We start from the raw sequence: 12,775 nt of genomic DNA, 5'->3' as shown, positions 1-12,775 counted from the left end.
TTTCTGAAAACTTATTACAATTGTAGTGTCAGCTGAAATTATCTTTTTAAATTAATCATTACATCTTCATTGCAAATCATAGGAAAACTCTAGCATTTCATATACTGATATGCCTCATGTTAAAGTCGTGTGTGCTGTTAAGATATGGAAAGTACCAAGTTTCTTTTAAGACTTCTTTTGAATTATGTGATAATATAAAATCACTTGTCATTAAGCTTCTTTTTATGTTTCTCAAGTGTTCATTAAGGTCCTACAATGGGTTCTGAAATGATCACCGTGAATAAAAACTTCGAAGGCGATTTCTGTCGTCTACATACGTTACACCGTAGACAACGTAATAAATAAACGTAGTGTTATGAATAAATTAAGAAGGAAACGTTTTGTATAAAGTTAAGATTGCATCTTTGTCTTGACAGTAACTAAGAGGATAAAATTACCAGTGAGCAACTACCTACTCAATTCAACAACTCACAATAAATAACACAACCAACTTTATCTCTTTCAAACTACAAAATTTAAGATTGCACAGAAATATTTTCAGCGACCCACCGTGTCAAACTGAAACCGTCCAAGTACCCAGCACTACTGCTGTACATCCAATATCCATCCAAAGCTCAAAACGATATAAAGATGTTTTAATCACAATTAATACATTGCAAACGTGTTCAGACGCAGCTTCTTAGTCAACGGCAGCCGACCACTTAGTATAAAACACGGTTCTTCGTACTTTGAAGCATTATTAACCATGTGTTACTTAGACAACATGTTGAATGCATGCTGCGTTTTGTAAGACGATGTGTTCAGGAATAGCTGCTGTCAAAATACCAAAGAGTTATGGATCATTGTCAAAGAAATAAAGACCACAATATCTTCTGTTCTGGCTTATAGTTTTCAAAATATTGAATGTTGTATTGTCACATTCTTGGAAGAGAAATACACGGAATATTATCACAGAAGAGTTCACTGAAAGAGTGCAATTTGGAAAGTTACAAGCTAGAGGTGGCTTTTATGAAGTACATAGAAATCATAGTGCATGGACCCTACATTTTCAGTAGAATCAACTCCATGTAATTCACTGGACAGGAGACTTCCTCTGCGACAGTATCTTACAGTGTTTCCATTTTCATAATTACAAATTCGCGTTCCTCCTTTCATGAGTTAAAGAATTACAAGCACTGACGTCATCTTGAGAGGGCTTGACACCACAGAGCATTTATACCACTTATACAGAGAGCACAAAAAGCAACTTCTAAGCACTGTGGACAATTTTCACATTGTGCCGTGCCTAAACTGTCGCCCTCCCACGAGAAGTTTCCGTCATCGACGTATTCGTAATAATGGCGTCACATGTTGTCAACTGTTTTATGAACGAACTTGCACAATTTTCATCTTACGATTGAAAATTAACAGAAACGACAGCTGCTTTTCCCAATCACATTTGAAAAATGTGCATATTCGTTTTATATGTAATGCTTTACATAAAATATTAACATAAATACATATATATGTCGTACAGAAAACTGACGTTACGAAGTAGCGTATTAACTTCTGTGTATTTGATCACTAAGTATTATAGCGGTTAGTCAGCACACTAGTAGTGTACATATTCAACGATGGCGGTTCTTTCATCTGTATCAGGAGAAAAATATGTTATTTCAGAACACTTTTACAGTATGATACCTCTTTCAATGTTGAACAGCCATATACTCGCGAACATCGCACCCAAGTATTGCCAAGCGGAGAATAAAAAGTATATAATTCAGCTTTGTGAAGTGTCTACTTTCATATGAACTGTACAGTTCCGAACACAAATTGCAGCCTATTTGTTTCAGAAAGGGCAAAGTTGGAAGGGACTTGTGCTGCAAGACTTAAGTGAGGGAGTTAATAAAGAAGAGCAAAATCAGCAGACGGAAAGGACATTTGCATGATGAATGACGAATGACTTTATTCGTCATCTGTACCGTCACACCTATTTGCTGAACTTAGTGAGGCGTTGCTGTATTTTCCTCTGTCAACATCTGGCAGAAGATTGGAAATAAATCGTGGAATTCATTTATCTTTAACAAAGTCTCGCACGGCTGTGGACGCTCTACTATGAAAAATTTAACACAATGAACATGAGAAATATGAATAAACATTATAACAGCAGCTGAATGGTGGCACTAAATCATTAAAATCAATTTTAGAAATTACGTGGGGCGTTCAATAAGTAATGCAACACATTATTTTCTGAATGCAGGTTGTTTTTATTCAAAGTTTCAATATGCCACACCCTTTCCCACTCTTCTGGCTACAAAACACTACTTTTCAAGATAATTTCCGTTCGGTGCGACAACATAGCGCCACGTTACTTGCAGGGCCCGTAGCCCCCATCGAAACGCTCTACTGGTCGTCGTCTGAGCCAGCATCTCACTGCATCAGTAACCTCCCAGCCTTCCACGTACAGCTTCCCGAGGAGTGCAGTCTTCATTAGGACAAACACGGAAGTCAGAAAGTGCGATATCTGGGCCGTAAGGTGGATAAAGCGGTACAGTCCAATGAAACTTTGTGAGCTCCTCCCGGTTGCACAGATCTGTGTGGGATCTTGCGTTGTCATGGAGAAGGAGAAATTCGTTTGCATTTTTGTGGCAACGATCACGCTGAAGTCGTTTCTTCAATTTCTTGACGGCGCATGCGGCCTGCCAGCAAGCAGGCGGTTGAACTGGTTTGACCTACCTTGTTGCTGCGATAACACACCCATCGACAAAGACTCACAGTACTTTTATTCACTATCAGGTCCTTTGACACTCTCCACGGGCCTATGAATATCCCTGATGCTGGATTTTCCACAGAAACAGATTCAGTGACAGCCCTATGCCTGGAATGCACCTTCGTCACAGGCGTCATTTAGAGGGCTACATACAGCAACACAACTTATCGGATCTTTATGAACCAACAGTGGCTGAATATTCCACGATGTCCTGCAACGTGTTCCGTATTTTTTTTTTTTTCAACCGAAATTGGTGGAGGAAAAAAACGTGCTTCATTACTTATAGAACGCTCCTCGTATAATCGAAGTCTAAATATTTGTCTTTCCTAAGTCAGGTTTTTACATTTGAAAGAGTTCTTCTCAAGAGAGTCCCGCAGGAGATAATTTAAATATTTTCAGTGCTCAAAGATAGATTTAAGTGGTGTTTGGAGTAACATGTATGCTGACAGTCAACGAGAAATCGACATGGAACCACTGTAATTTAAACTTACCATATCAGCACACAGTTGACTGTTTAGCAACTATTCATTAAACATCGCCAGGGGTTTCACAGTGAAACTAGAACCAAATATAATTCTTCTAGTGATTACTCGTATTAAGCCAGGTTAGTCACATCCATTAAATATCTGGTTGTATACGTACAGAGCGATGAAGAGAGAAACCATCAAACAAAACATATTGTAAAGAAGTCAAATGTGAGACTGACAGTGAAACAATCAGCAGGTTGCGCAGTCCAAACACGAAGGAGGTGGCGTATAGAAATGCTCATCGTCTACCTGATAAATACTGGAAGGGATTGATAGACGAAACAGATGAGATCCAAAGAAGAGCAGTGAGCTTCGTCAGAAATTCGCTTAGGAACCTCGAAAGAATCATTAACAAGCTCACCCATCATCAGTGCCAGACTTACAGGAGGAGCGCTATGCATATGAGTGCATTACTTTTAAAATTCAGGTAAGATGCTTTCTAGAAGAATCAACCGTTATATAGATTCATCCAAGATGAATCTCACTAAAATTTAAGATGAATCTCACTAAAATTTAGGAGTAGCGAGGTAACACGAATGTTTACCGACAATTGATCCAGTCTCGACTGGAAAGGAATGAGAAATGGGAGTGGGGAGGAGGAGGGAGCAGGAGAAACACTTGTACACAAAATTCCCTCCAGCACGAACCGCCATAAGGTAGTTTACAGAGTATGGCTGTAGATGTAGATGCAAGTGCAGTTGTACATATAGGTATTATTAAGATAGTTATTGCTGTGTTACATCTCGTTTAGTTAATTGTCTCAGTGGTATGAGATGCCACTTTCACTTTTCAGAAGATGTATCTATAAATCTCGCTTGCGACGTACTAAACGCCAAAACACGAAGAATTTCGTTTAATGTTAGAATTACTTTATTTGCGTTACCCCCGCAGTCCTTCATGAAGAGGAATAACGATACTTTTCCTACAATAAACATTTGACGGGTAAGTACACAAAGAGAAATATTATTATAACAGTGAAAACACCGTTTAGCTGGAGAACCGAAAGAAAGGGTTTCCTTCTTCACGTAATTGTCATGTTCTGCCAGCAGCGATGGAGAATCCAGTGAAATGTCAGAACGTAAGTACTGCCATAGACGTCACAACAGAATGAAGAACCACTGAATGCAGGCTTCCCCTTTCAGCATTTCAATGTAAATATGCCTGTTTGCGCCCCCATCCACGAGTACATTTATAAAGGTAACTTTTTTTAAATCTGTGACAAAAGTTCAGTCATAAAATTAACGTTAACTTCGTTATCTTTACAGTATAATGGCACAAATTAAATGTTTCGTTCCAGGAAAAGTATCGAATGTGCGTTTCTTCAAAATATAATTTTCGCATACGCATGACTCACTCAGAATAAAAAGACCCACTTTAACTGATAGAGAAGTGGTGTAAAATTTCTGTCAGCAACTGATAGTATGAAGTATTCCTTTTCTGTCAGAACGGGTGAATACGGCTTTCCACATACTAATACTGTCATCATAAGTCTCACTCATTTGTCCTTATATTTTTAAGTGGATTTCCGATAGGGATGGCAATTGTCATTCAAACAACCGGTTTTCGGTTTCACCAGTTCTTTTCGTCTCTAGTTTAACCTCAATGTTAATACCGTTCAAAATAAACTATTACCGATTTATCGTTTCTTATTGCTACTACTGCAAAACGAAGAGAAAGAACAAACACCGAAAAGCTCTAATGAAGATGTAGAAGTTGGAGATGGTGACCGATGTGGGGTGCAGGCTGCGGCATAAATCGGTCTCATCGTCTCCAACCAAGATTGCAAAGTTGGAGTAGATGGGCGCTGCGACAGCTAGAGCGAGAAGTCACAATCTGTTGGCTTCTCTGTACCACAACTCTTGGATAGTATGAATTTTTCACCCAGAAGCAACTGCAGAATTAAGTGTTCATTTTTATGCCAAGTCTATACTGCGCATCAGGAAATTATAGGTACATCACTCAAATTTACTTTTTCTCCCAAGGAACATTGAGGTTTGGTCCTCGTAATCTTTTGTGGTGGCATTACTAAATAAAATCTTCCCGATTTCCAAGCAGCGTGAAGTCCAATAAAATACTCGAGCTTCAGATGGTTTGCTCCACCAACGCCGTCAGGAGTAAAACTACTGACTGCCAGGTTTGCTTTCTTTTTCCTTTATTTTAATTTCATTCCTCTACCCCATATAGGCAGGGAAGGGGTGGCAGTGGCACAATCCGCCGCTCTTCAGCCGAGTGACATGACAATGAATAAAAGGGGAAAACTATACATATAAAGGCGATAAAAAGGGGGACATAAAAACCAAATAAGTGGAGATAAAGGGGGTTAAAATATATACTGACCAGGAGGCGTTCCTTGTGGGACAGTTCAAAAGGTCGACATATAGTTAAAAGTCACCGATGGCGGTTTCTTGCAGCACATAAAATACAATGAAGTCACACGCACAGGTTAAAAGTAGGCCACAGTATTGAAACACTCCAGAACAAAGACACTCTAAAACATCTGTAAGATACGAAGCACACATGATGAAGAATAAAACTGCTGTGAGGGACCTGAATAGGGAGAGGCTAGAGACGAGGGAAAATGAGGGGAGAGAAAGGTGCAGTGGGGGAAGAGGCAGCATGAGAAGAAAATGGGGCTAGGCGGTGCACCAAAGGGCAGGAGTTGTACAGGGTGGGAAATGGAGAGGAATAGCAAGGCCGGAGGGAGTGCAGAGACACTGAAGTGGTGTACTGGAAATGGAGGGGCGTGGTGGAGGGAGGAAAACCACTCAGGGGAATGGGAGAGGAGAGGGATATCTGAGGAGTGGGAGGGGGAGGTTGGGTTAGAATTGATAGGAGGGGTAGATGTCAGGGCGAAGCTCATCGTCCAGGAGGGGTAGATGCTGGAAGTTGCACTGGTAAAGGAGGTAGAGAGTGCGGATATGGAGAGAGGGCGGGACACAACGATAAAGGTGCAGCAATGGGCTGGAGATGGAGAGGAAAGGGAATACCAGAGGTTGAGGGGGATCGCGTCAGTGGACGATGTACAGGGTGTGGATGTGTTTGAGGAAAAGAAGGAATTGGGGGAAGGGTATGAGGTCGCAGAGGACACATGTGGGAGGACGGAAGTTGGATACGTAAGGCGAGGTGGAGTGCATGGCGTTCTAGTATTTTGAGGGCCTTATAGAATCTGGGAAGGGAGCAAATCCGAGCGATGCTGGCACACCAAAGGAGGGGACAGATCAAGGATTTGTGTGTGTGAAGAATGGTGGAAGGATGCAGTCTCTATGTCCAGTCTGACAGGAGCTTCTTAAACTGTTCATTCCATTCAGCAACTCATGTAATACTTCTTCAGTTCCTCTGAGGAAAGCAATGTCATCAACGAATTGTTTTGTTGATATCCTTTCATCTTGAACTCTAAATCCACTCCTGACCCATTCTCTCATTCCAATCATCACTTCTTCAATGTACAGATTGAACAGTAGGGGTGAAAGTCTATATCCCTGTGCTACACCCTTCCTAATCCGAGCATTTCGTTCTTGGTCATCCGCCTTTATTATCCCCTCTTGGCTCTTATGTACATATTGTCTCCTCTTCTCTTTACTCTATGCCTGTTTCCAGGTCTGTACAGTTGTATCCCACCTTCTCTCCGTCTCCACATCCTCCACCTCCTTTAACAAGCACTTTCCAGCACCTATCTCTCCCAGATGATGTTCTTCACTAGGTATGTACCCTTCCTACCAGCTGTAACCCCACTTCCTACCTCTCCTCCTTTTCCCTGAGCATTTTTCCCTTCCTACACCCCCTACCATTCCAGCGGACCCATTTCTCATCTCTGCACTCAGTCCTGTCTCGCTTTCCTTCTCACAACACGCCCATCTACTGCCACGTGGTGCACCACCCAATACCATTTTTTCATCCTACCCTCTACAGCTCCCCCTCTACACTCTCTTCCCTCCTCTCAGGACTCCCCTCCCTCAGCAGACCCCTCCCAGCATTTTTTATTCCTTGTGGTGTTTGCTCCACCTTGTATAGTGGTTTTAAAATACCGTCGTTCTGGTGCCGATTTTAAGTACTGTGGCCAACATCCATCTTGTGCATGTGACTCTGGTGCATTTTACAAACTACTCACATAGCCATAGCATTTTTAACTGCCTTACAATGAACGTCTCCATGTAAGTGTATATTTTAGCTCCTGCTGTCTCCCCCTTTTTATGTTCTTATGTTCCCCTTTGTAATGCCTTTTTAAATGTTTCATTTCATCTTTTTAATAACTGTACTGTCTCTCTGCCACAGAGCAGTGGGTTGTGCCATTGACAACCTTCCCCTGCCCATACGGGGCCAGGGAATGAAATTACAGTGAAGCAGTAAAAAAGCCAACCGTGGTAGTCAGTAGTTTTATTCTTGACGGCGTTGGCGGAGGTAACCATCGAAAGCTCGAGAACTGTGTCGGAATTGATGCAGCTTGAAAACAGAGACAGAAGATTTTATTTAACACTGAGGTTGTTTTGTCATTACATGCCGTCTCAGGTTTGTTGTGAATTGCCCTTCTTTTTTTATCTTTTAAGAGCATTTTACTTCATTGCTATCGTACTTGGTAAAGCACTTCCGCAAACTTAAGTTGGTACCATTTTGCTGTACAACTGATGTCCGAGGATGACAGCGGGAAATTGCAACGCTAACGGAGAATAACTAGGACACAATTTTATTTGTGATAGATTTAGAGTTTCCTAGGTGGTAAAAGTCACATATGTGTGTAACATTGAATCAATAGAGCAAAACATAGCCATGAAGTTTATGGTCCTTCCATCTTCCGTAATTACAAAGGCCGATAGTTATTTAGTTTTCCTGGGAAACTTTTAACTGGTTCCAAATTTTCGTTATTGCTTATAGCAAACTATTTTCTCGTGTGGATCACAATGATGTATCGATTTGGCTCGGCGTTGCAGCAACGCACGTCTCCTGCCTTACTGAGTTGATGTGAACATGGCTCCATCATCTGGTGGGAGTATGTCAGAAGCAGCACTAGCCTATTGACTCACATTTTTGTATCCCGCCGGGACGGCGGCGCTTCGGTCTGCTCCTGTGTAATGAAGGGTAGGCCGAATGTAGGAAGTGAGTGGGAGAAGGAGAAGGTGAAATGCTTCGGTACTGGTGTTAGATTTTATAAGTTTACTATAGTCAGAATTAGGATTACATTAGGCTTACTTAACTTTCGCTGAGATGCGCACGTAGGTGCGAAGCCGTGCAGGTATCATTGCTAACATCGGCTAAAGTTACAAAATCTGTAGTGCCTCGCCCACTATGAAATAGAAACACTGTTGGTTGATCGTCTGCTCGGAATCAAAGTGAGCTGAATCTGGAGCGGCGCTCGTAGAGCTGCACAGCGCCGGCTAGACGGCGCTGTCGTCCGTGTCGGTGTCGTAGTGCCAATCTAAGAACTCGTACTTACGCCGTGGTATCGTAGCTATCGATACCACACACATAGCGGAGAGCCATGGAACTATGTCAGTAAGTCAAAGAGCGGTAACACGAAAATTTCTCTGATATTTTTGGTATTGGCAGGAGAGTCAGGAGAATGATGAATGAGGCACTGTATTTGTGTGTGACCCGTAACAAGGCGTATGAATGGTCGCTCCATCACAGGCCTTTGTCAGCATTAAAGATATGATAGAGGATAGAGATGACAACCAAAAAAAAGAAACCTTGACGAAATTAGAAAATATACTGTAATGCCATGAGTGCGAGTAGCAGGTGTAGATTTGCTAACGAGGATTATTAGATCAAAAAATGGTTCAAATGGCTCTGAGCACTATGGGACTTAACATCTATGGTCATCAGTCCCCTAGAACTTAGAACTACTTAAACCTAACTAACCTAAGGACAGCACACAACACCCAGCCATCACGAGGCAGAGAAAATCCCTGACCCCGCCGGGAATCGAACCCGAGAGCCCGGGCGTGGGAAGCGAGAACGCTACCGCACGACCACGAGCTGCGGGCGATTATTAGATCACCTATTTCGTCTTGAATAGCTACACCGTTAATCTGCAGAACAATGCTTCTTTGTCTTTGATGATGTTCAGTTTAGAAATATCAAACTTTGTCGCCATGATGCTTATTCCACCACAATCAGCAATAATTTTCTTATCCTTAAGTATGTCAACATTTATAATGCTACCTCGGATAAATCAGAGTTTTCGATAACATCGAGTGCCTTTGACCAATGTAATCATAAAAAACGTACAATTTTACACAAACATCATTTCAAAATGGGGACCAACGACCTAATGAAATAAGGAATACTACTAGTTCTTAATAATAAATATTTAAGCTAACGGCGCAACAGCGGCAACGATCTAAAAGAACAGCAAAATCATAGTAATAGCCAACTGCGCTAAATGAACATAAAAAGAGAAACTCGAAACTATGCTTACTTTGAAAGACGCATAAAACACATAAGCAACGCAAACCAGCTTCAACGGGTATCGATAACATCTCTTGACATGTGTAGCTCAACTAAAAGCCTGATAGCAATGCTAAAAGCCAAAAACCGCTAGCTATATAAAAAGCGAAAACTCGATACCTATACAGACATACAAAAACCACAGCAAATATTTAAATGCGATAACAAAATAATTACTTCATCTGTTAACTCAAATGAAAAAGCTGACAGCAAAACAGAAGGTAAAAACTGATACCAATATAAAAAGTCACAAGGCGACACCAGTACAACTAATGACGCTTGGTGTCGGAAACGTCACTTGGTTACATTGGTTAACTTGAACCACCGTTACCAATAAAAGAAGCCAAAAAGAGATAACAGTAAAAATTTTCTAAAATGTAAATCAACTGACGTAACAAAACACGGTATAGAAATAAACCAAAGTATTGATACGTTTAACATCACCGTAACACAGTAATTTAGCTTCGATCTCTCAAAGCAAGCAGCACGCTAGGTAAGAATTTTTTATTCAAGGGAAAAGTATTAATAAATAATTCCAAGTGTAAGTAAATTTTAATCACTGTTTCGCTCATTACTACTCTGACCGATGAATTATGTCCCCACCACAACTTCTAACGCACACTAACGAACGCTCAAGTGAATTTGTGCTTTGCGAACATCCGAGCTGAAATGATAGTCTTGTTTCCATATCATTTCACCAATCAACAAACCCTCTAAAATTTGAAAATTTATTGTCCTCCTGAGATACTTCAACATGGACGTTTGTAGTTAACTAAATGTTCATCTGCTTAGAGCAGTGCCGTCCCAGTAGTAGTACAAGTGTTAGCACTCAGCGAAAATCTAAGTTTCAGGTGGACACGCACGAAAGTAGGGATGTGATATTGCCTTTTCCATTAATCGGTTTGTTAACCGTCTTACATAACTTAGAACAGAATCAAAGATACTTATCTCGCAGTCGATAGTAAGGTGCGATATAAGGCCGATTTTTGAACGTGGCACTTTTACGTTACCGTTACCAGTAATTAGGAAATGTTAGTAGCTAACTAAGATACTAATCATCAAGGGAAAAGTCAATCAAAGATCTACATACGCAATCCAAATGGCAAAATACTTACAATTAACGATGAAGCCACTACTTCTTCACAGAGATATATACAGACAGTTTTTAAAGATCTTATAGCGTAGATGAAAGTTCTTCAGAATCAATGCGCAGTCATAAAGCACAAATGGGATGTCGCATAGATCACTCACAATATAGAAATGGAGAGAACCGCAACTCGAATATAAGCGGGAACTTGCGGGCGCCACAGTCAAATAAACAAATACAGCATGTCACGTAGCAACGGATGCTAATCGTTTTGCGTCTGTGGACTACAAAGAATATCTTTGCAGCATAAAGCCGACCAAAGAATTAGGCGCCAGCCATGGTGCCAGTATTTTCTCGCTGTCTATCTTTCCGCCCGCGACTTCGCGTTTGTCACGTACACTGGGATGTTTACTATATCTGTGGTATTAGGACATGTGGCATGATATTTGAATACCAAAAACACAGCAATAATTATTGACTCGCTGGAGTGCTCGTTCTCGCGACAACACAAATAAGAGATGGACTGCGTTTCACAGTTTCACAGGATTCCAAGTCAACTAAAATCAGGGAAGAAATATCGATAGGTCGTTTACACGTGTTATCCCCTATAATCCCCATCCAAACCTTTATATCTATTAGATATATTAGATTTATATCTATTAGAAATATCTTATTCACACAGTATTTTTATACAACCAATGAATCATATATACACTAAATTCGGCTGAAACTCCTCCAGGCGGTTTTGAGTAATGCTTCTAAAGCCCCCCTCTTCGAATTCAGTCACACCCACACAGGGTGTTCTACTGTCTCAGTAATATATTCCAGACACCAAGCGATCAGTGTGCCAAGTTTCATAGCGTAAGAGATATGCTGATATGTAACTGCCTTTGCATCCATCCTCCTCATACCACACCTGTGGGTGAAGTGTCGTCTTTAACGTCAGCAATGGGACTTGAGACCCATACAAGTAGTGATTCGGTACAAATATTGAGAGTTGCCGACTATTTTAACATGTCGTTGCTTCTCACACCTACTCCTACGTGTGGTAGGAGTATATTTTTATACCAACAAATATCTACGTTAGTAATGGATGATATGGGTCATGCATAAAGAGTATTTGACTGAAGGTATTCCAGAAGTTGATGAATTGTGCCTATAAATCAGCCCGCTTGTCACCCCACCCCCATTACAAGTAAGGGTTCTTAACGCCCTCGTGCTTCCATACATTTCGATTATACAGGGTGTATCGAAAATAAAAGAGAAAACTGAGCCGCGTGAAACTGTATGACAACTGAAATAAAGCCATTCCAGTAAACGTGTGTCCATAAATGATCCAACTGCTACGTAACTGGGATTGTATGGTACTAGTACGGTTATTGCAGCATGAAATATAGTCCTGGGTTAGCAGTAAAATATTTGTAATGTGAACTTTGCGATTAAATCCCAACCATCCAACTGGGCTCAGATTTCACCAACCGTCAATCTTGACAGGATATGTGGTTTCCAGGAATGCTGCGTACTCGTTTCAAAAATGGTTCAAATGGCTCTGAGCACTATGGGACTCAACTGCTGTGGTCATAAGTCCCCTAAAACTTAGAACTACTTAAACCTAACTAACCTAAGGACAGCACACAACACCCAGCCATCACGAGGCAGAAAAAATCCCTGACCCCGCCGGGAATCGAACCCGGGAACCCGGGCGCGGGAAGCGAGAACGCCACCGCACGACCACGAGATGCGGGCGTACTCGTTTCCTAGACAAACATTCAAACAAATCGTATTAATGAGTTTTATTACAATAAGGTAATTACAATAGTTAACTTCTGCAATTACACATAAGTATGGCAAGCTAAGGGCGACATACGAAATAATAAATCTTCGTCATAAATAATTCCAAGTCTGGACGACATAGAGATTACAAGGGAAGTCGATCTAGCGTTGACGCTTCTACCCAAGTTTCCAGTCTTG

The sequence above is a fragment of the Schistocerca serialis genome, chromosome 7 (assembly GCF_023864345.2).
Source record: "Schistocerca serialis cubense isolate TAMUIC-IGC-003099 chromosome 7, iqSchSeri2.2, whole genome shotgun sequence".
NCBI classification, from domain to species: domain Eukaryota; kingdom Metazoa; phylum Arthropoda; class Insecta; order Orthoptera; family Acrididae; genus Schistocerca; species Schistocerca serialis.
The sequence above is the reverse complement of the archived record's forward strand: the minus strand, read 5'-3'. Positions refer to the sequence as shown.